The 25,804-nt window shown below is 40.2% G+C and overlaps 1 pseudogene; it reads left to right on the top strand.

The window, feature by feature from the left end:
• The window catches only part of LOC147456465 (protein STICHEL-like), a 35,320-nt pseudogene extending 10,271 nt beyond the window's left edge, over positions 1 to 25,049 (top strand).
• Positions 25,050 to 25,804: the final 755 nt, after the last annotated feature.

The following is a 25,804-nucleotide window of genomic DNA, read 5'->3' on the forward strand; positions in this document are numbered from 1 at the left end:
TGAGAATGCTACATTTAAGGTAGGCATTAGGATATCTAGACTAGCACACCATGAGCTCACATTAAGCTAGGTCATTACCTACATACATGCTAACAAAAATAAACTCAAATTCTTAACGGATTAATATTGACAAAGCCTAATGTTGAAACTTTAATGATAATTTAAATTTGGCCGTTACAAAACCAAAATTTGAAGCAAATTTACTCAACCAAGCAATGAATGTGTAAAGAGAAATTGCTAAGCATGGAAGGAGTTCACCTTTTACCAATTTGGATCATCTTGGCAAGTGGTATCCTTGTAGGCCTTCTTTATTTTTATTGAAATCCTTGGTTCTTGCATTAAAGGTTAGTGCATAACACATCATGCAAAGAAACCCTTTTGAAAGCAACAAGCACAAAACTTTTATTGAATCTTTATCTAAGGTCTTGGAACCTAGATTTGCCAAAGGGAAAAAACCCAAGGGAAAAAAATTGCCTTTGGTTATGCACATGATGCTCTAAAGTAGCAAATTTATGCATACATATCAACCATGAGAGATAAAATATGCTTCTACATAAGTACATTTGACAATTTTTACCAACTCTCATGCGTGATTCAAAAGTCGGTTAATTTCTAGCTCAATGAAATATGGAATTTTAAACAAGCCAAGAGCTGAAAATAATGCAACTTTTGATGAAATGAAGTGGCTCTCGATAGCCAAATTTTACAATTTAAAGCTTATCGAAAAGTTGGCTAACAACTAGCTCACATGAGATTTTCAATTTTTTAGTGCACTCCATGAGCTAGAGATGACTGCAACTTAATGAAATGGAAATGAATGGCTCTTACTAGCCAAATTTGTACTTGAAAGCTGAAATTAGTTGGCTAAACACTAGCTCAAAATAAAAAAAAATTGCATTTCTAGACCAAGATATGAGCTAGCATTACAATTTTAATCCAAACATTTGGAATGGCTCTAATTAGCCAAGTTTTGCAATAGATTGCAATGATGACCCCTTCTTGGATCATTTGGAATCACACCTGCCACATCCCTTCACAAAAGACTCAAATCATTAGTGCTCTTTAGATTTTGAACATCCAATACAAGCACTAAAAAATGCACAAAGCCAAGTTCAAATTTTTACACACACTCTTGTCCATCAAAACAAGCTCAATTTTAATGCTTTCAAATAATATCCCATTCAATTCAAGCATTAAAAATGCACAAGCAATGTTAAGTTTAAGCACAAAGTCCCGACCGAGCATCAACTTTATCATCCCATGTAGCTCTCAAACCCCATGCATGTCATACGGATTTTTTTTAATTTTTTCATTTAGTGCAATGATAATGCAATCGAGCCAAGCACTAAGCATGTTCAGCAACAAGCCAACCATGAGTGCAAAATGCGACAATTTGTGCATAGAAATTATCACACAATCAAAGCACACAACCGATGTATACATCATGCTCATTTAGAGCAAATTATGAAGTGTCAATTGAGCTCTCTTGAAGCATCAAAACCTTGTTTTGTATTATTGGCCACCATCCCTTCAAAAAAGATCATTGATTAGTAATTGCAGGAAGTTTTTATTCAAGCCAAGCTCCAAAATCTATCACATTCCACCACAAACTTGGCAATTTTTATGTAATTCTATGAACAATTGTTCACCCATCACACAATAAATCAATGCATTTGCTTCTCATGCTCTTATGTAGCATATTTTGACATACAAAGCAACAAAAGAGAGAGCATGGCATTGGCCAAAGATTGCACCTATCAGAACTTCATTCAAAACTCTCTCTCAAGTGGTTCAAAACAAAAATTGCATCTTAAATTACAATGTCACATGCATTTTTAAATGCAATCTATGCAAAAATGTTCTGAACCTCTTAATAAATGTACATGAATATGCTCTCAAATCCCCATAAGCCGACCTGATTAGAGAATTTCAATCAGTTTTAATTGTGATGACAACCTGAAAAAATGTTCGATCAAGCTTAAAGCCATGCACAAAAATCCCACATTTTTGATCCAATTCTCAAACCCATGCAAGCATGAAATTCATGTTCTAGGATTTGTTGAACGTGCGAGCAGTATCTATCAGTGCAAAGGTAGGGGCTCTGAGGGCTTTAGCCTTATGAGCTTGAGGGCAAGGAGAAGGGTGGGAACACTTGCTTACATTTTTATTTTTATTTTAAATTTCCTGAAAAAAACCCTGCTGATGCGAGCTGTAGGTATGGGCCGTCTCAGTGCGGGGCCGCCAGAGTGGGAGAGAGAGAGATGATGTTGTGTGTGTGTGGGGTACGTGCGTCGTTTGCAGGGGGCCATGGCAAGCTCAGCGGGAGCTGCGGGACTCAGGTGCAGCCGACTCGCGCGATTGTGTGGGACCAGGAACAGTGAGTAGAGCGCCACAGAGTGTGATTTGCTGCGAAGAATTGGCGAGCAAGGTGGGATCTGAGAGCCTGTGTGGTTAAAGCCTGCGAGCCAGGTCAGCAACAGAGATTGTGTGTGGGTGTGTTGAAAGCCAAGATGGCGCATAGAAGCCAAGTGTGAGTGTGTGGGGTCTGATGATGGGCTACTACGGGCTGCATGTGCAAGCAAGGTAGTGGGCAAGTGGGGTGAAAAGCAGCACGAAGAGCGGGCCTGCAGCTTTGACAAATTGGTTGGTGTGTGTGTGGAGTGGAAATGACGTGCAGTAGGTTCCAACACTGCATTTATTAGCCGAACAGCACGAAGAGTGTGTGTGTGTGTGTGTGTGTGTGTGTTCTTGTATTGTAGTCCAAGGCAACTCGGCACTGTGTGTGTGTGGCAAAAACGCCAAGACAGCTTATGGCTTCATTTTCGGCAGAATTTTAGCCGATAGCGCGTATGTGTGTGTAGGCGTGCTGCCCGAGCTAGAGTAGGTCAAAAAGGTGCACCAAGGAGCACTGTAAAGCTCATTTTATATAAACAAAATTATAAGGGGAGCTTCACATGGCCATTGAGGATGTGTGATCATGAATGTATATGGTGTGTGGGCAGTCATTCAAGCCAGGGTGGGTTAAAGATTGACACACACAATGGGAAATACAATTGATGTCACGTATTTCATATATATTTTTGTTTTCAATAATATGAATCACACAATAACTCCTTCGTCCATACCTCAATCAAGCATAAGTTAAAATTGATGCACAGTGTTTTGAGTGAATTGATTGGTCATAGCTTCCCAAATTATCTAGTAATGCAAGCTCAAAAAATTGATATTAAAGGCGGTTTACATCAAGCATTGTGTACACACATGGATGTAGTGCGCCATTAATTCTCAAATGCCAATTTGTATCCAATTTCAATCATTGCAACTCAAGTTGCTCATATGCAATAGAATTGGCATTCACATCACAATGGTAATGTAGATTAATCATTTTCAATTGGGTATCAATTGAATCATCCAAAGTCAATCAATCAAATACACACCGATCTATTAGGTCTTTTAATCATCATAATTGGCAACCAAGACCAATTATTCATCCCCAATTTAGGCATAATTGGCCATTACTTAGGCACACACACCTAAATTTAGGCCGTCGATTTGTGCAAAAATTTCATTAAACACTCATTGCATTTCATCAATTGCACACTTGATCACACATACATGAGTATTTACATGCTAAAGTAACTCAATTTTAATCAAAAATTGATCAAATTTTAACTCAATTTAGCATTGCACACACAAAAAATTAGGTGCACAAATCCATTTTTTTTCTCAATTAGCAACAAAATTATGCCAATTCTTAAGGTTTGCACACACATTTCTTGCAAAATCGTCAATCTACAAGCAGTTAGGTGTTCAATTGGATTACAATTTCATTCCAATTTCATCAAATTAGGCATAAATTCCATCAATTAGGCACACACACCTAATTTTAGCAATGATTTAGCAACTTAATGGGATCAACTTAATCAATCAAAAATTGAACGGAGTAGGTCAATCCACTTACAATTGATTGCTTGCTCGCTTAGTCCTTGCTCCTTGCGTAGACACTCCATTGCACACACATGTGTGCAACTCCGATTCGGTCCAAAATTGATAAAAAAATTGACCAAAATCAACACTCAATCACATGATTAAGCATAGATTAGAGCAATTAAGAGTGATGATCCTCCTCAATTAAGGGGATTTAGCATACATTCCAAATCAAAATTAGTGGTTAGGTTAGCACAATTAGCATGGAATTAGTATAATTAGCACGAAATTAGCATGAATGGGATGCAAAATTAGTGAAGGTTAGTGAAAAAATAGCAAAATCAAAAGAGAATTTAGGGGTTTTTGGGGTGAAATGACTCTATACACATCTAATTAAACCTAATTACACTACACACAAATCAAATCCTACCTAATTACAAGAAATCGGTAATCAAATTACTCTTATCTATGCAACCTCAACTCCACTAGTGTAGGCAACCCGTCCCCGACAGCGGCGCCAATGTTGGAGGCTCTCCATAGCATAGGCAATCTCCCACAAAATCTATCAATCCGGAGAGAGAGAGAGAGAGAGAGCATGACCCGGCTAGGGCTTGGAGGCATCACACAAAGAATGTGTGAGAGCGTCATCGGATGCAAAGATTGAGAGGATTCAAGAGCGTGCATCCTCCAATGCAAATAGAAATCATCCCAAATCAACTAATACTAATTGTACATCAAGCATCAATACAAGCAATCATCTACACACATCAAGCAACGAAGTGAAACACACTAATCTTGGAGTCTCTCAAGCACAACTCTAATTACATGCATTGACGATTAAGCACACAAGATCGCATTCAAGTCGGCCACCCCAACCATGCCAATCATGGTGTCCAAATCAAGTCACACATAATCAAATTAACCTCAAGGCTTCTTAAACCTACACACACACAAGCACACCATTAGAGGACAACTCTAATCCCTCAATCACGAGTACGTCCACTCCACTTAATCGAGAGAGTTAGATAAAGACTCCACTAATCGGAGTAGCTTAGCATAAGTAAGAGTTAGATTAGAAAAGATCAACACTTCAAAACAATGAAGGAAAGTAGAGAAACATGATTGACGACATAATGAAGACTAGATTAATTAAGAGAGGATTACAGTAATTACATGTGATTAGCACTAGCCTTCTAAGCATGGGCATTAAGCTCAAAGGCTAGGCCATCAAGAGCTACTCTAGGGAGAGAGTTCTCAAAAGGATCACTCTAGAATGACCTCTCATTAAGCATAGGGCTCTTTTATAGCTTTGGGCCTCAAACCCTTCAACTATGGGATAAAATGAGCTCTCTAGCCTAGACTCATACAACTTTGGAACTCCTAAATGAGCCCAAGCACTATACAATGAAAAGTAAATATTGTGCACTATGGGACATCCACAACTTGGTGCATAATTGGTGTAGCCGTTAGCCGCTGCTAACAACTATGTGCAGTTAGGTGATTGTGTTGCTTGTGGGATGTCTATCATGCAGACTGTTGTTACCAGTGTCTACATGCTCCGTGTCACATCCGTATCACCCAATTTGTTTTGTAACTACCTGTAAGTCTGCCGGCCAGTGTCTATTTCATGGATGTGAGGAACCTTCAAAAGATGCTTTGAAGCTGTTGGCACCTGGAGAGGCAAACATGGATGAGCATGTTGGTACAGGTAATCGATGTTTTTATACCTTATGATATGAAGCTGATTGTAGATTCATTTCTTGACCATTTTGTTTCTTTTCTCCATGTAATTGCAGAGAAAGATCCAATGGAAGGCATCTTTGGATCTCTTGTTGATGGAATTGGTAATATTCTGTGGAACGTTCTTCTCTTTGAATGTTCACACAACTTAATATTGAGTATTATTACATTGTCTTTTATGTAGCACACTCCCAAGCTGGGTCATCACGCAAGCCCATATATTGATATCATGTGTGGTGGGTGCGGGGATAAGAATGCATCCCAGAAACAAGCAGGTGAAGACACTCCGGACCAACAAAGGGCAGAAAAAAGGGCTAAAAAAAGAGCAGATGTGGTGGGAGCTCAAGGTGACGCATCCAAGGAGTCAGCCGAGGTGCCTCTGAAGCCAGAACCTACAATGAACAAGGACGTTGGAGGACACTCAAAAATCATCTGAGAAGCCAATTGAAAAGGATACAACAGTGAACTTTTCTGATGAGGACACGTATCTTCTTATTTCAGATGTTTGTGCAAAGATTTTGGGGCGTAGGAAAAAGAGGAGCAACACTGAAGAGCGCGCCACACCAAAGAAAAAAGCTAAGGTTGCATCCGAGCCTCCAGAGCCTACTCCAGGAGGTAAAAAATCCAAGGAGCCTTCATCTGCTCGGAAAAAGACTAACCTCCAAGCACCCAACCTTAAACCTCCCAACCAAAGTCCCGCAAGAAACTTCTGTAGCCCCTATTAACCTTTTGTGCTTTGTAGCCTCTTTGTAATTTGGTCTTTGTACCCTCATTTTGATGATAATGAAACGACGGCTTTATTTTTCGTTCACTAGTTGTTTATTGCTCATTGATTGTCTATCTATTGTACTCATATTGTTCATTGCCTGTCTATTTATTGTACTCGTATTGTTCTTTCCTACATCATCATGAGCATCTTCAAGTAGAGCTTATTTTTTCTCCAGTGTCTACTGCCAAGTGGACTGTTGTTGCCATAGAAGTTAGGAAATTAATGAAATGGAAATCAATAGCCTGAAAGGTATACTTTTCAAGTGTATTTTGAAAAGGTTAATATGTCAGTCTGATTGAGGTTTTTAAGGCATGGTACTTGTCTATGGAAAAACTTAGCTGGATTGGAGATGTTCAAGAACCAGATGAGAAGGTTGAAGACATAGCAGCTAAGCAGGATGCAGATGTAACACCAGATAAAGTAGAGGAAGACCAGGAACCAGCAGTTTGCCCCGAAATTGAGGAGATTTCGCCAAACTACCCTGGATGGGGATATCTTGTTTCGAATTTCTGCAAGATCAAAAAGCTCATCATCCTTGATCTCGATGGACTATTCGTGAAACGAGATGTAAGCAAACGTGATCCAAAGACTCGACAACTTAAACACCCTCCACATCCAGCTTCCGATAGAGTTAAACTAAAAAGAGTGGACGAGAAGTTGTGGATCTACTACCGTAGAGATGTTGAGCAATTTGTTTGGGATTTGAGGCAAATAGCAGATGCAATTATTTGGAGCACTTGCACTGCTGCTAACATTGAGCTAATCCTCAATACATGTTGGCAAGACATATGGGAACATAGGACTTATTACTTTAGAGATCTCTTCTCAAACTGGCAATGTGAGAAGTGGTCGTATTTTGAAGAGATTGCTGGAGCTCCAAGAGACCTTGCAGGTGAACCTGTGTCTTTCAAGCCCCTTTACCATGTCTGGAACAAGTTTCCAGAATATGACTCCTCTCGGACATTGCTGGTAGATGACTCCAGATATTAAAATATGCGCAATGTCTGGGACAACTGTATATGTCCACCCACCTTTGATCCTCTTGATGAAGACCAAGACCCTGATTACCTCACATGCACACTGTTGCCATGGCTGTGCAGATGGGCACTAACCCCCAATTCCCTGGAGTATACAAAGGCAAACCCCATCAGCAATCCCAAAGATGAACTTTTGAGTCTAGTCTTTGAGCACTTTGTTATAAATGGAGATGAATGAGATTGTACATCTGTAATTTAAGAAACGTTATATATTGTACATTCTTGGTGGATATGTAGACATTTCTGGATAATTGTTGTAATATACTTTTTGTAATATACAGAAGTTCTGGCACTTTATATGTCTCTGTACTATACATGTCTCTACACTTCTGAATGTCTCAGTACCACTTTTTAGTGGTGCTAAACCCCTAAAACGTGGTTAAATTTTCATTGTGTTATTGCCAATAGTTTTTCTGGAATTGCAACACCATTTAATGGTGATGTTCAAGGGGAGTGGTGAAGCATTCTTAACCACTTTTTAGTGGTGCTAAACCACTTTAGCACCACTAAAAAGTGGTAAACTTTTTATTGAGTTTTCTGGAATTGCAACACTTTTTAGTGGTGGTGTTTGGGGGGGGGAGGGGGGAGTGGTGAAGCATTCTCAAAAACCAACATGTCAATTCCATCGTACGTTTACACCAATTCCATCTTGTTCCAGAAAAACTCAATAAAAGTGGTAAACTTTTATTGAGTTTTTCTGGAATTGCAACACTTTTTAGTGGTGGTGTTTGGGGGGGGAGGGGGGAGTGGTGAAGCATTCTCAAAAACCAACATGTCAATTCCATCGTACGTTTACACCAATTCCATCTTGTTCAATCTTTCACTAGATGATATAAAATCAGATTTGATTTACAATTCAAAGGGCATGCTATTGTATATTGCCTCATGGTTTTCATTGGAAAGTTCAAACACTTCTCTTATGCCATCGAGCACTACAGGCTCCATAGGGAACTTTATTGCCCTTATCAAGTGGGAATATATGAAAACTACTGACTTGTTATCCCACAGCTCATACAAGTTTGCTTGTAGGGATTTATACCAATGACCCGTGACCATATAAGTATGCTTCTCTATATTGTTGCCCCATGCATCAATTTGCTCGTTAGTTGTTAGGCCCTTAGCTACTACACACTTCAAAATGTAGAAGTCAACAGCCTCCTCATTATTCTCTTCAGAAGTGACAACAAAATTGTCTCCAGGTGTGAGAGCATCGCTTAAGGAGTCATAATGACCTGCATAAGTGGCACCATGGAACTCCTCATCGTCTGAGTCTCCGTATGACTGGGAATCATTAGCAAGTGGCTCCAAAGTGTGATATTGCCACGTCTCCACATGTGATCTGTTCATACGCCTTCTCCAATGGCCAAGCCTGCAAGGAAAGCAAAAGCATGACAACCGTTTTGATCGCAATGCACAAATGTTGTTCTCAGAATACCCATTCAAACAGTGCATTGCTCTTGAGCCCTTCAATGGTTTGTAGTCCCATTGATGGGATCGCTGAACATCGCCTAGCTTGACCTCCCAGAACACCCTACCGACCTCCCTCTTTTGCTTGTCATACATAGCACTTGCTCCAGTACTGAGATGCATTCTCAAAAAAGAGACAACTTCAATTGCACAAGTCAACCGCACGCTATTTTGCTTCAATTGCTCATGAGTTAGAGCCCTTTTAATGACAGCCCCAACCCCATCATGTTCCCCCTTTCCATGTCTTGAGCAAAAAAAATTCCAATTCATTTCCATGCCAGTAAGACTCCAATATCTAGCAACAAAGTAAAACGGTCGCTTTGCTTTAAATTATGAAGCTGCGCCATCTGACCAAACCCAATGTTTTTTAAAGCTTAGCCCTTGATCTCTCAACCATTGAGCATGCAAGAGAAAAACATGCTGCACAAATAAGGTGTCATGTTGTTTATCATCTGAGACAAAAAAGTGCATGGTCTTCTTTATTGAACCTGATGCGATGCGGAAATAAGTAATCAGGACAAAGATAGTGACCTGCTTAGTGTACCAATGCATTGACTGGATCTCATTTTTCTCCTTGAAGGAGTAGTTCTCTGGAAAGTCAACGTTGGAGACAACCACATCATCTGGAAACAAAGAAATGCAGTCCTTGAACTGTTGTGCTTTCCACCTAAATATAAAATTGTGAGTGACATACTTCTTCAACTGGTCTTGGTACACTCGCAAAAGTTCTCTAGGTAGCATTTTCTTGTGGACAATGTCTTTCACAGTGCTCTTTCTAGCTTCATTGTTTAATCCAGTAGCACCCACTATATTTTCAAAAAACTTCACAAATACTTGCTTACTCTGCTCAACTTCTTCTCTTGGACAGATCTGAATATTACCTACACTGCATGCATTGCATGTTCCCATTAAGCATTGGTAGCTATGGAAACTATGTTCTGCAAGTATAGGGCAGAGTATAGACTCCAACAATGAAGTGGTACTCATACTTGCATTTTTGTATGCAAGACATCCATGGTTGACAACTTCATCATGATGAAGGCATATAGAGCAGCTGCACATGCAGCAAGAACCATGAAGATCAAAACTTCGAGTTCGCATGTGATTTATTGCCTCTTTAAGGAAAATCATTTGTACATGCACAATACAACAGCAAGTGTAGCGATCCCTCAATTTTCGGACAAAGAACGATTTCATAGACTCGAAGAAACGTTGCGAAATCTGAATATCTGCATACTTTATCTTGAATCTTAAATAAAGCTCCACTTGCAATATACATGTATACAAATGTTAAAAATAAACTTAGCATTCAAAACTGGTTAAATTGTTTCAAAACATTAAAAAGTGATTCTATATCACTAAAAACTGGTGTGCACCACTAAAAACTAGTGATGATACATTGAGTAGTATTGTTTTACCTGTGAAAATAATTCACCACAAATACAAATTAGTGTAGTCTGAAACTAGTAACCATACAAAAAGGTAGAATATTAAGAGGTTGTGTGAGGACAACTTAATAGTGGTGAGAAACCGCATTCAGTGTAACTAAAAAGAGGTTTGGCACGACTTAAAAGTAAATTCAAACCACTTGACAGTGATGAACCGCCAATAAAAAATGGTGTGCACTGCTTGAATATGGTGGGCAACGATTAAAAAGTGGTGAGTAAGGACATGAAAGTTCTGGGGAAGTTCAGAACTAGCACTTAAAAAGTAGCTGGGAGGGACAAAATACTAGGCAACATACCAGCATTAGCACTAGATAGTAGTCCAACACAACTCGAAAGTGGAGGAGCTCTTGTGAAAAGTGTTTGATGACCACTTTAGAGTGGTGAGCGACTAGTTCAAAGTGGCCAGTCACCAATTAAAATCTAGCACTTAAAAAGTAGCTGGGAGGGACAAAATACTAGGCGACAGACTAGCATCAGAACTAGACAGTGGTTCAACACAACTTGGAAGTGGAGGAGCTCTTGTGAAAAGTGCTTGATGACGAGTTGAGAGTGGTGAGCAACTAGCTCAAAGTGGGCAGTACCACTTGAACGCGGATTCTAGTCACTTGAATGCGGTTTCTGGCCACTTGAAAGCGGGAACTTGCCGCTTGATTGCAGTGACAAGGTTTTAGCTACCACTTGAAAGTGGTGTCTCGCCACTTGGGAGTGGTGCCTCATCACTTGCATGGAGTGATGACTGACGTAGTGACTTAGCACATGAAAGTGGTGTCTCACCACTTGACGACCACTTGAAATTAGTGAGCAACTACTTCAAAGTGGGCAGTCACCACTTGAACGCTGATTCTGGTCACTTGAATGCGGTGTCTGGCCACTTGAAAGCGGGAGCTTGCCGCTTGATTGCAGTGACAAGGTTTAATCTACCACTTGAAAGTGGTATCTCACCACTTGATGACCACTTGAGAATGGTGAGCAACTAGTTCAAAGTGGGCATTCACCACTTGAATGCGGATTCTGGTCATTGGAATGCGGTGTTTGGCCACTTGGGAGTGGTGTCTCACTACTTGCATGGAGTGATGACTAACGTAGTGACTTTGCACATGAAAGTGGTGTCTCACCACTTGATGACCACTTGAGAGTGGTGAGAAACTAGTTCAAAGTGGGCAGTCACCACTTTAACGCATTTTCTGGTCACTTGAATGCGGTGTCTGGCCACTTGAAAGCAGGAACTTTCCGCTTGATTGCAGTGACAAGGTCTTAGTTACTACTTGAAAGTGGTGTCACACCACTTGGGAGTGGTGCCTCACCACTTGCATGGAGTGATGGACTGACGTAGTGACTTAGCACATGAAAGTCGCTTCTCACCACTTGAATGCGGTCAGACACCACGTGAAAGTGGTTTTTATACGTGTAAGTGTTGTGTGCACCGCTTCATTGTGGTGTGACAGCACTTGTAAGTGTTTACTAACAAAATGTGTTCAAACTCCACTAATATGGTTTTGGTTACCATCATAAGGTGGTGGGCACCATTTGTGCAGCAACAGTAAAAAGTCTATGGCACTACTATAACTGTTGCACCATGAATAAAAGCTGCTACATCACTTGGAAAAAGTGAGCTGCACCACCAAAAACGTTTGCACCTGTAACACCCCTACGAGTTTGTAAAACACGTCTGTTAGCATTGGGTAAACAAGACTTTTTAGTGGGTGAACACCACTTTGTAGTGTTTACGGTGAAGCGTTGGTGCATTTCTAGTAAAAATTGTTTCTTAAACATTAAAACCTGCTGGAAAACATTAAAAACTGGTTCAAACACACTAAAAAGTGGTGTTGAAACACAAGTAAAAGTGCTTCAAAAACATTTAGAACTATTGATCAAATTTTAGAAGTGGTTCAAATACAATTAGAGACCAGTATAGTAACGTTTCACCACTTTTTAATGTTGCAGCACCACTAGAAAGTGGTGCAAAACACCAAAACAAGCTGTAGCACTAATAAAAAGAAGTATAGAAACGTAATGTTGTGGCAGTAATGAGTTGTAGCACCAATAAAAAGTGGTATAGAAACATAATGTTGTAGCAAGAATATGAGTTGTAGCACCAATAAAAAGTGCTAAAAAAATATATCAATTACTTGAGGCTCCTCAAGAAGGTGGATTGGATGCTTTACATATGAACATCTAGCTAGTCTCTTACTGCAAACATCTTTCTTGTTGGGGGACACCCTCGTCTCATCCGTCCAAAATTGAAAGACTATGTCTTTAGCAGTTTGAGTGATGTGAGTTCTCTGTGCATCATCTCTATGACACGCAGATGCAGGGAACGAACGATCGGATTCACTTATTAAGTGATGTTTGGCTGAATATAAGTTTCTTTTGTGGATCCCCATATGCTTGGCAGCTTGCGGTATGCTCGTGTCAGTGTTTTGCTCCTTGCTTCCACCATTCACCACCATTCACCAACATCAACATTGCTGATTTCTTCACAAAAAACTCGTCTGAAGATCTTGGGACCTTCACATAATTCAAAGTGTTGCGGATGTTTCTCAGCATAATTGCTTCCAACTCTTTGGATTTAGTCTGCATAGTAAGGAAGCAAGGATGTTGAAGAAGTTCATCAAAGGTTTCTTTCCTACCACTTGCATCCATTCCCACGGTTAATGTATCAAAGTGTTGTACCATAGATTGACATATCCTTCGTTTCTTTCTTTCATCCATCTCCCCCGTATTTCTTTCCGTCACAAAGTTGACCGTTGCCTTACATTGCTTTCGTTTCTGAGCAGCCCAATATTCCCTCATTAATTTTCTGCGCTGAAGTTGAGCTTCTCTACTCAATGACGATGAGCTGATAGACAGTTCTTCACTGTGCTCCATTGTTGCAGTACTTTCAAAGGTTGCTCTACAAGAAATACAATACAAATCATAACTACACGCTATACTTTTAATTAATACATGGCACTTCTTGCACTAATTAGCAAGATACTAACAAATCATAATAAGTGTTTACATACCTCAAGAATCATGAAGTAGAAGAGGAACCTATAGAGATAGAGTTCGTGAGAGAGAGAGAAAGAGTGCTGAGAGAGAGAGAGATGAGCGGGAGCTCAGACACAAGAGGGGCCATGCTTAGAGAGAGAAAGAGAGAGAGAGAGAGAGAGAGAGAGGGGATTGAGCAATACAGAAAGCTCAGCAAGAGCTCTATGAGAGAGAGACAAAGAGGAGCTAGATAGAGCTCCAAGAGAGATCTCAGAGACAAAGAAAACTCAAAGCAGAGAGAAAGCTCAGACAGGTTGTAGCGGGAAAGAAGAGGCGGACAATAATCCAGCGTTCAACAGTAAATTACATTTAGTCTCATTAATTGTGGTACGTTAGGAGACTTAATTGACGTACCTTAGGAGAGTGATATTGTTTTTGAGATTTGAAGCACTTTTAAAACACCCACTTTTAAGCACAAAAAAGCAATGCCCTTGGCATTACTTTCCAGGCCACCTATACATGCTTTCACCCATATGTTGTCATCTCAACTTGATGGAAGTTGGATGTTGTTTTTTGCTTGAAACAAAATTTCCACTAGCTTCCCTTTGCATCTTCGTGCATGCGCATGTGTGCGTGTGTGCGCACGTGTGTGTGTGTGTGGGTGTATGTGTGTGCATGCATGTACATGCACGTGCTTGTGTGTTTGTGCACGTCCATCTCAAAATGCCAGCTAAAATTGAGCGGATGTATGTACAAACCTGTGTCACTAGCCTTGCTGACAGCATATGGAGTTCCACCAATCATGACCACAACCACCACTAGCAGAACCAAAGTTGCCAGTGCTTTGATCTGTCATCCACAAATAGAGTTAATGATCCTCCTACTTGGGCATAATTATAGGATACATCTAAAGATAGTGTGGTTTCAAGAGATGTAGAGTGAATGGCTTTCTCCCGATACAATTCTCTTTGTGCACACTAAAAAATCTTGTGACATTCTATAGGACATTGACATTGAAGAACACCCGGAGGTTTGATTTAAACAAGTGTGTAATCATGCGTTATGTTGCAAGAGAACAAAGGGTGGCATTGATGTAGTAGGTCTAGTTCACTATTTCATTGTGCATTGAATCCAAGATAAGCATGTCATATCTCCCTTTGTGGAAGAAATGTACAAGCACATCAAACATCACATGAGAAGGGATACACATAGTCACTGACTACCCAAACATTTGCTAAGATGGTTGTGAGTTCATGAAAGGGTATGTTCTCTCTCCCTCTCCCATGTGGTTATAGGCATGTAGCCTCTATGTACTGTAGAGTGACTTTGAGCTTTGCCTATGGAGGGATGTATCATTCATGTCTCTAGCATGCAAACACCAAGAGATTGATTTTGAGCTTTGTTTGTGGAGGAGTGTATTAGTCATGTCTCTAGCATGCATTCAAAAAAAGAGCAAAAAACCTAGTCTAGTGCATGATGAGTATGTGCTCGTCATATTCTTAGCTTTGGATGCATTATTTCATTAGATATGATGTGTAGAGAAGTACACTACAAACTACCCATCCCATCTTACTTTAGACTATGGTCACGCTTCTTAACATCATATTCTATTGCATGCAAGAAAAAATTCTATGTGTTCAGCTTCTAGCAAAGATGCTTTAACAGATCCCTTCAAGCTTATGGAGTCCAACCATCTTCCTATTTGTGCTGACATTTACTATTTATGAGGAGGATATTCATGTTGAAACACTTACTAGATTAATGTAGTTGTAGGATCTATTCCTCATATAAACCTTCAATTCACTACTACAAGCAAGGATTGTGTAAACGTAAGATTTTCTCCTTTTGCCAAACAGAGATTGCCTTGCACTAGCAACTTACTTTGTGAGAGTGCTTTGTGCCTGACACAAATTTTTGTTCTTGATTTATGAACATCCATTCTGATAGAATTTTATAGTGCAAGGTGCTGATTTTCTCCAGAAATAGATCAAGAATCTTGGATATTTTAGAGTGCTCAAAATATCATAAGACTTTGGCCCCCCATAGACAAACTCATGGAATAGTGAGGCAAGCTGAAGCTTCTACATAAACTTCTGGTTCATCTTTGAGAGAGGGGCCACAAGGTATTCTACTCCCAAGCCAGACTACCTATTTGGCTTGCTTTATGATCATCCATTCTGATAAAATTTTGTCGTGCCAAGTGCTCATTTTCTCCCAAATGACAAGAGTCTTGGATATTTTAGAGTACTTCTTACAAGTGAAGAGACAACATCAAGTCAATGCAAGATATAACACACATTCGGAAGGGATAACATATGATAGTTTTGTTCATGTGTCATTCTTTATATGTTGCAGATTCAGGAGTTCGACCATCATGATAGTAAGAACTTTATTTTTCTTTTGCCCATAGTGCTGGTGGTATGGGCATCAACTTGATATCTACGAAATCTAGACATGGATGTGCAAGCCATGGATCATTGTCACAGGGTAGGTCAAACAAGGGCCGCTCATGTACCATGCTAGCAAAATTGTGTACGAAAGTGAACTTGTTGTAGTACGTGTCCATCTACTATTACTCGTTTAGAGAAGGCTATTACTCTAGTGTCGCTCTTCAAAATAAAGTCATTGACTAAGCTCATTAAATGATCTCTATACACTAGGTGAAGGGGAATAGAGCTCCCCATAGTGGTGTCATCCAAAGTTTTTATGGTGAAATTTCTCCCATAGTTATTGTGCTTTGCAAATTGCAAGTCAGCTTGTTCTAGTGAGTCATATGTCAATCCTGATTTGTTGAAGCTTGCAAGGCATATAAAAGTTTTAGATAAAAGAAAAGGTCAATAGGCCAACAAATTAGTGGAGAGTGAACTGAAAATTCTTGTCCAATGCAAGACACATTCTTCTAGTTGAGAAGATATGCACTCTTGATTTATGAGTAATTTTTCCTAGTGTGTTAAGCATCTATGGCAGAGCCGTGTGATGTTGGAGGTTGTGCAATATAGAGCTCCGTTGGACCCTATTAGCCAAAATTGCTCCAATGTACCTACTCCAAGGTCCAAGGGGAATAGGGAAAACCTATGCAATGAGGATTTTCACTATTGCATTGAGTTTCTGTCTTCAGAAGAGCTCAGGCCTTGCACAACATGCGAGGAATGTTCCTCTTTTGTCGAATTAAAAAAAATCATGTTAGGGAAGTTTATGCTCCCAGAAATAAGGGGATTGACAATAGGAATCTTCTTCCAAAGCACTTATCTCTTCCACTCTCTTCTTGGTATAAAGTCTTCATCATAGATGAGTACCATACCTAGATAGTGGATGCATGGAATGCTTTTTTGAAGAGCCCTCTAGCTGTGTGATTTTCATTTTCATCACAACCGATGTAGAGCAGTTGTATTGCATGGATCTCTCTTGGTGTCAAAAGTTCATGTTCTCAAAGATCAAAGACTCAAATATACTTTCAAGGCTCTAGAAGTTTTCTTTGTTTAAAAGGGTTAGCATAGAGGTTATTGCTTTGCAGCTTATTGCTAGCATATCAAATGACTCTTTGCAAGATGCAAAGAAGGCTCTAGATATTTTTCTACTTGGCAAGAGAGCTACTCTCTCAATTGTGCAGGAGCTAGTATACATAATTACACCTTTGTAGTTTTCTTGTGATGTCCTTTATGTGGTAATAGGTTGTCTTTTCACTCACTTTTGTCCGTTTGGATGATACCTGAAAAGCAAGGATTTTAATTACGCGATGACGCATTTTGTTAAACATTAATTATTGTTGTTATTATCACTATTTTTTTCATGTTAATAACATATCTAATGTCATGACCTATGAAAACCGGTAGAAAATGTAGAACCGGCGGGGCAACCAACAAACCCCGGCAGGCCCGACGGGCTTATTATAAACCCCAGCGGGCCCGGCTGGCAAAGCAGCCGGCCCCGTCATGTACCCCCTCCATATTTGGAGGCTCTATATAACCCTATAGTAGACATCACATCACATCACCGCTTCCTCTAAATTTGGTCATCCTTTAAAATTTAGAAGAAAAACTAAAGGTAAAAAAATGAATAGTCTTTAAAAAAAATTAAAACTTAATGAAACTCTGATCATGGATCATTAGTTCTTTTTTGGACTGAACTGATTCTTGAAAGGAGGTAGAAAGGTGAATCTTTGGGTCGTTATCTCTACATTTGGGATGGACTAATCTCATGTTTGGTTCACCGTTATATTTGCTAAATTGATTGCTATATTGATTAGAACTTCTGTCATGGGTCATTAGTTCTTTTTTGGACTGAACTAATTCTTGAAAAGAGATAGAAAGGTGAATCTTTGGGTCGATATCTCTACTTTTGGGATGGACTGATCACATGTTTGATTCACCATTGTATTTGCTTGCTATTCCGATTAGAGCTCCAATCATGGGTCATTAGTTCTTTTTTGGACTGGACTGATTCATGAAAGGAGATAGGAAGGTGAATCTTTGGGTCGATATCTCTACTTTTGGGATGGACTGATCACATGCTTGATTCACCGCTGTATTTGCTTGCTATTTCGATTAGAGCTCCAATCATGGGTCATTAGTTCTTTTTTGGACTGGACTGATTCATGAAAGGGGTAGGAAGGTGAATCTTTGGGTCGATATCTCTACTTTTGGGATGGATTGATCACATATTTGATTCACCGTTGTATTTGCTTGCTCATGTTTGAGTAGATTGAGGTTTATTCCCTTCAGGCTTCACTACTACGCTTGTGTGTGATATTGATTATAACACTAATGTTTGGTTTGAATAATACTTGAAAGAAGAGATAGCATACTGAGCTATGTTTACTGGTATTGCAGGCATCCAATAAGTATGTCTTCCACCGGGAATGTGAGCAGTGATGTTGGTGTCTCAAGCCTGGCTTCCTTAAGGAGACCTCCTACCTCGATGCCAGGTCCTGCTTCGCAGGGCACCACTTCGCAGGGCAAGTGAAAGGCAGGTGGAAAAAGTCCAGGACCCGAGTGGAATTTTTCCACAAATTTAAATAAGTATCAAGATTGGAAATGTAACTTTTGTGGCGAAGAGAAATCTGGAGGAGCACCAAGAATAAGGGATCATTTGCTAGGTGGCAATACCAGAATCCAAGGAGGAAAGTGCAAGGGCTTAGGTGCCAAAGAAGCAGCTATGCGCTTAAAAGCTTTAATTGGTAAGCTAATTTCCACGAGCAAAAGATCAAAACTCTCTACTTTCGACCATCACACCCCCGTATCGATAAGATCAAACCAGTATGAGGGATCATTGGGTGTAACGCCCACCAATGGAGGCACTCAAAGTAGGGAACCAACTTCTCATATCGATGGAACTACACCTCCAAACCATGGATCTCCTGACTTTCAGGTAGGATCGTCAAAAAGTAGACAAGTTAGCTTACAGACGAGCTTCAAAACACTTGCCTTAGAAGAAGCACTTGCCTTAGAAGAAGCACAACTTGCACTAGCTAAAGCCGTCTATTTCACTAGGGGATCATTGGCCATTGTCACCCGTGATGCATGGAAGTCAGCTTGGAAACGCATTGGGGAGTATGGTGCTGGATTTACCCCTCCAACATATCACCATATGAGAAAACAACTGTTGGATAAATGTTACACAAGCACACAACAGGATATTCAAAGGGTAATATTAAATGCAACAGAAAAATCTGGATACACCATAGTTAGTGATGGTTGGTCCAACGTTCAAAGGCGGCCATTGATCAACATCATGCTTGTATGTCCTCGTGGTGAATGTTTTATCAAAGCCGTGGATAGCTCTGGTCAAATAAAGTCTTGCAGTTTTATAGCTGACATCATTGGCGACGCAGTTGAGGAACTTGGAAAAGAAAATGTTGTCCAAGTAATCATGGACAATGCCAAAAATTGCAGGCTGCAGGTAGGATACTTGAAAGTCGCTTCTCTCACCTATATAGTGCTGGTTGCAGTACACACAACTTGAACTTGGTATTGCAAGATTGGTACAAGAGGGAGGACACAGAGTGGTTCAAATGGATAGTAGACAATGCTGGCTTAATAGTCAAGTTTGTTTTGAAGCGTCAGAGGGTTCTTGACATGTACCGTCAGAGGATGTCTACTATGTTAAAACTGTCGTGCGAAACTAGATTTTGCACCAACTACTATACGGTAGAATCACTAATAAAAAATAAGAATGCTGTGATGGAGACATTTGTTTGTCCCACTTTTTCAGAATGGGAGGCTGGTCAAAGGGAGAAGATAAAAAGCAAAATAGGGGTGATCAGAGATCTACTAGCTGATCGCCACTTCTGGGATGATGTGGTGGATGTGCAAAATGTCATGATGCCAATTATGCTCGCATTACGCCAACTGGATTCTGCCTTGCCTAACATAGGTAAGGTGTGGATGGCTTGGTGGACTGTTCAAGAAAGCCTTGCAAATCCAGAGGATCCCCAGGAGCCAATTGTGAAGCCTTGGAAGACACCATTCACTCAAAAGAGGAGAGAAATTTTGAGAAAGTATGTGCATGGTCGATGGGTTGGAGCACATAGTCCACTACACAGCGTAGCTTTCTTATTGGATCCAGAGTATTGGGCAATGGAAATAGACAAACTTGATGAGGAGGTGCTGGAAGACTTTTATGATGTGATAGGCAGATTTTATGATGATCCTGATGAGCATGCATCAGCTATTACTGATCTTACGAATTTTAAACTCAAAGAGGGTAAGTTTGGTACAGAATTTGTGCAGAAACTTGCCACGGAGCAACCAACGTGGAAGTGGTGGATGTTGAATGGTGGTAGTGCACCCACCCTTAAATGCCTAGCTATTATAATCCTAGCCCAATGTGCATCCAATTCAAGTTCTGAGAGAAACTGGAGTACATATAAATATGTACATTCCACCATCAGAAACCGCCTTCTAAATTCAAGAGCTGAAAAATTGGTGTATATGTACTGCAACCATCGGCTATTGGTAAGAGTGCAGGCTGAGAACTACAAAGAGGAGATGCCGCGCTGGACTTATGATGTAACCAATGATGAGGTGGACGAAGACAGTGAGCTGCAAGGGGAATCTCATGAAGTAGAAACTACATGTACTTTAGAAGAGATTGAAGAGAATTTGGAAATTGAACCAGCGTTGACCCGTCGCAGCAAGCGACGGTGGTTTAATTAATAGATTATCGAATCCATTGAGTGACTTCTGGTTAAGTTCAGAAACTGTTTATCTTATAAGCTTTTTGAATATTTAGTTTAAGGTTTAGACATTTGCTTAATAATAAACGAAGCCCTTAAAAACCTTTACAAGGCCACAAATCACTATTAAAGCTTCATAATATACAAAGCCCTAACAAATCGTTGCATTATCACATATCATAATTGAAGCTGAAGTGAAGACAATTCACAATTCACTAATAAATTCTCGCAAGACAACGAGTAAATGTTTTCAAATGTTAAAAAAACTATCCAAGTGATAGTGAAATATTTGTGAGAATATCTTCATTCTCCTGTTCACGCTGACCTTTAAGCTTATTATAGTCTTCAGACATTTTGAACATTGTATATAGCTTTTTGGATATCTCAAACTCACATATAGCACAATGAAAGTTATTCATCATGCTTTGCATCAAGCATGATATATGATACATATGTCCGCATGGCAAGTTGAAGTGACTACACCACTCATGAAAGAATGATCTACATATGGGGCAAGGACCACCGTGCTCACAAGAAGCTGGAGGGGCCTCAATAGATGTTGGGTGCTCAATCAATGTGGAAGCATTTTGTTTTTTTTATAGTCGCCTCTAACTCTTTTACGTGGCGAGATAGCACCTTCACCTCCCTTTGCAAGTCTCTATTTAGGGTTTCTTCTGTATGAGATCCTTGTGTAGCTTGTGATGCTTCCCTGAGTTGAGTTTGAAGCTCCTCCTTAACGTGGTGCACTTCCATTGATGCACATTCTAGTGCCAATGACATCTCTTGCCGTGTGACGGTGATTGCAGTACTGCGAATGTCCTCAACCATCATGTGAAGTGTCCTTGAGCTAAAGTCCACTACTTCACCCAAGACATAATGCATGTATAAAATCTTGGCAAATCACAATGGACAATACATATGATGCATAGGATGACCCATAACATCGAGATATATGTTCTCTCCATTGTCTTGTATGTCTGCATTAATGCATTGTGATAGCTTGAGTTGGCCTTTCTTGATGTTGTCATCTGCAACGCCTGGCCATATGGATTTGACCATTTCTTGGTCAATCCTAGTGTTCACCTCTTTCCATTGTGTACCCACTGGGTTGGCCCAATGGGAGCAACGAGCTGCAATTCGAGCGGTGTCGTTCACTCCATCGCCTTGACACATGGATCTGAGACGCTCAAAAGCGCGCTTAGCCCTTTGATTATCATTATCCATATCTTGATTAAACACTATACTTCAGTTACGACATACAAATTTAATGATAATCAATTGCTATAAGAGTAACCACCATTTTACGACAATCAATTGATATTAGAATAACCACCATCTTACGACAATCAATTGATATAAGAGAACCACCATTTTTTAAATCAACGAATGACAATCAGTGACTCCACGTGGCTTATTGCTTGAAACTTAAGAGAAAAAACAAAACTCATAGAAAATTTGTTGTCTATTGAGATATAACAAAGTGTTTTTATTACTCATACATCATCCATGGCGCATAAAACCCAATTTTTAAAAGTGCTTTTATAAGTCAAAAGTCTCAGAAAACCCTGATTCATAAAGTACATCATATATTCATTAAAAAAAGGCTACACTCATTTCAGAGGGAGGGCGTAAGCATCGTTCTGGCTGGGCTTCAAATCTTTCTAATTCTTCGTTCAAAAGTGCCAAGGTCTTTCTGTTTGTGGATTTCTTCCTCACCCAACCTTCCACAAAAATCCTAGCTATGGCTTGTACCTCCACTGAAACCTTATGTTTGAACCAATATGTGCTATAGTAGTCAGAGAACTCTCCACAAAACTTACAAAATTGCCATATCACCCATCCTATGGCGTACACATCTGTGGCCTTGGTCCATGGGCATAAATTCTTGCCATCTAGTAACTCAGGAGCTCGCCAAGGATGAAGCTTTTGCCAGTTTTCATCGGTATTGTTGGTCTTTTGTGTCTCTAAGCCAACACGCAGAGACAATCCCCAATCAATTATTCCAATACGGGGAGTGAGATCCTTGGTAAACTCCAACATGATGTTCCATGGATGGAGATCATTGTGGATCACTCCCTCGTCATGTGCGAATGGCAATGCCTTCACCAAGCCATGGATCAACGAGGGAGCATGATTGCACAGGCTCTTGATACGTGTTTTCTTGTCTTCAGAGGGCTGCTCCCATTTAAAGTCTTCAGGGATCTTTCCTTTCCCCTCTTGATGCGCTACAAGCGTCGTGAAAGAGCCATGTGGAAGGGGCACTGTCTCCATAAGATCACTTAAAGTTCCCCCATTGAAGTAGGGGAATATCAGAAACCATGGCAATGTTATAGAGTGGGCAATACTCCTCACAATCCCTCTATGGTTGAGATCTACCCCACTTTCTGATGCAAAGCTTTTCCACTGATGCTTGGCCTGTCCTTTGAACTCCTTGGCACAATAAGTATTCGTTGCAGGAAGGAAAATGATCCCTTTGATTTGAACTTGCCACCCTGTGCCATAAGCCCCTGACCCAAGTTTCTTGATCTTCTTAATGGACTTATTTGGAATGCCGAAAGTCATACTACATTCAGAATTGTATATACTGCTCTCTAGGTGACTGGTAGAAGCAGTAGAACCCGATGTTCCCTCAATGGCAGCCTCCTCAATAAACGGTTCTCCAACTTGGCTGCTCCCCATAACTTTGGTGATTACTTCTTGAGGGCATTCCTCTTTCAAATCAGAGGCCACCTTGGGCAAATTGCCCACCCAACTGCTCAGTAATGAGATTATTGATTCGGTTGTTTTGTCTAGATATAACAAAAAAATTTTGCGGGCAATCTCACTGTATAATGATTGCAATCTAGACTCATCTGCAACAATCTGCGCTATATCGTCGGGATCTAGTGCACTGACGATTGTAATCAACAATTGTCTAATTTTCTTTTTGAACTCTATAATTGAAGTAGCAGAAGGATCCATTTTGCCTACAATGGTATTATTGCAAACAACACATTGTGAAATATAACTATGTGCCACTCCATTTGGATCTTTTCTACGTGAAAGAAAAAGTGCAGTATAGACCATAGATCTTGTACGCTTTTGCAGTGACACACCTAATCGCAATTGCAACCATGTGCCAATGCCTCACCGTACAACAAATTACAAACAGATGCTCCTGTCATTCTAGCAGCAACACACCTAGTTGCAATTGCAACTATGTGCCGAAGCATGAATGACTGGGAGCAACATAAAACATAGTCACCCTACGCTTTTGCAATGACACACCTAGCCACAATTGCAACCATGTGCCAGTTCATCCATGCACGGTGACTTCTTTCAAACAGATGCTCCTGTCATTCTAGCAGCAACACACCTAGTCGCAATTGCAACCATGTGCCGAAGCATGAATGACTGGGAGCAACATAAAACATAGTCACCCTACGCTTTTGCAATGACACACCTAGCCGCAATTGCAACCATGTGCCAGTGTATCCACGCACGGTGACTTCTTTCAAACAGATGCTACCATCAATCTAGCAGCAACACACCTAGTCACAATTGCAACCATGTGCCGAAGCATGAATGACTGGGAACAACATAAAACATAGTCATCCTACGCTTTTGCAATGACACACCTAGTCGCAATTGCAACCATGTGCCAGTGCATCCACGCACGATGTCTTCTTTCAAGATTCAAGCATATGAAACATTATGAAATTGGACTTCTTTCAAACAGATGCTCCTGTCATTCTAGCAGCAACACACCTAGTCGCAATTGCAACCATGTGCCGAAGCATGAATGACTAGGAGCAATATAAAACATAATCATCATACGCTTTTGCAATGACACACCTAGCCGCAATCGCAACCATATGCCAGTGCATCCACGTACGATGATTTGATAAAAGAAATTTTATACCTTTAAGTTTTAACGCAAAAAACTCAAAAAAACATCAATAAAATAAGGAAGGGATTAAAAAATTACTGTTACACTGCTTTGAGAACGTGGAAAGCTGCCAAAAAGTTTGGTGAAGAAGACTTTTCAATGTACCTCTCTTGTGAAAAAGACAAGCACTGGCGTCGTCTTTATATAGCCACGGCGGGCCCGACAGGGAAGTTGCTTTACCCGGCGGGCCTCGAGCCGGTCTCCAAGTTTCCTTGCAGTTCAAAAAAGATGAATGTCAATTAACATAATATTTGTTATTTTGCATTTCTATTGTTATTAACCTGAAATTGTAGTGTGATCACGTCATTTTGAAATCCTACCAGTGAAAAGAAACTCATAGATTTTCTTGAGGTGGCCACCAAATACGTCCAACATTGTGAAGGAAATTAGGGACATCATGAAATTTGGAGTAGATGCATTAGATTTAATCTTTCATTTGTCCACTCTGATAATCAACATCCTTGTGGGTAATAATCAATCCGCAACTTATAGACTTAAGCATGATATGAAATCCCCTCTGCTTAGCCATAGATTTCTACAATATGTTACTACCATTCATTCTATATCAATTTGTACATGGGATGATTAAAGCACGCATTATGGCTCAACTGAATCTTGCTCTTTTTTTCATGCAATGAGTAAAGTAGAATCCTCTATGCAACTTTAGCACCTACAACATGGCACACCCAAAGCATCTACTAAAGAGAGATGTAGGATTAATCTTGCAAACCTGAAGCATTGAAAGCAAAGTAATTGTCTGCTTCAGGTACGCGGTTTCCATTTATTGATCTAGGGTTTTATCGTTTTGTGATATCTAGTCAAGGAGAGCTTTGAAAGCACTAAAAGGTTTGGTGAGATTTCAAGCATTGGTTTGTGGCCATCAAGTCAGGACGTAGGCTGATGCGACCCTTTGCTGCATGCAGGCATTGGTGAGGGTTCGAGCTCGCTGTATATGAATGTCAAAAGGGGGTGTTGTTGTGTAGCACAAAATATATCACACAAGGATCTTAAAATCCCAAATCTACGCATTGGAGGCAAGTCTAGCTATAAGTTCTTTTAGCAGAAAGATGTCTATTAAATGTCCTTGATGCACGGTCGATAAAATGTTTGTTCCTTTGATAGCAGAAAGGATGGTTCCACAAATATGGTACTTTGGAGGAGATTCAAGCCAAGGTACAAGAAATGCAAGGAGGAACCATAAAGAGAGGTAGAGCTATGCTATAACACCTTATTCACTTGGTACCAGTATCATGCAAAGCCTTGTGAATTTGTTTGACACCAACAAGAAGGAAACAACGGACGGTGATGTAGAGTGGGAGTCCCATTATAGTCCTCAAATGAGTG

The sequence above is a fragment of the Adiantum capillus-veneris genome, chromosome 6 (assembly GCF_014529385.1).
Source record: "Adiantum capillus-veneris isolate H3 chromosome 6, ASM1452938v2, whole genome shotgun sequence".
Classification (NCBI taxonomy): Eukaryota; Viridiplantae; Streptophyta; class Polypodiopsida; order Polypodiales; family Pteridaceae; genus Adiantum; species Adiantum capillus-veneris.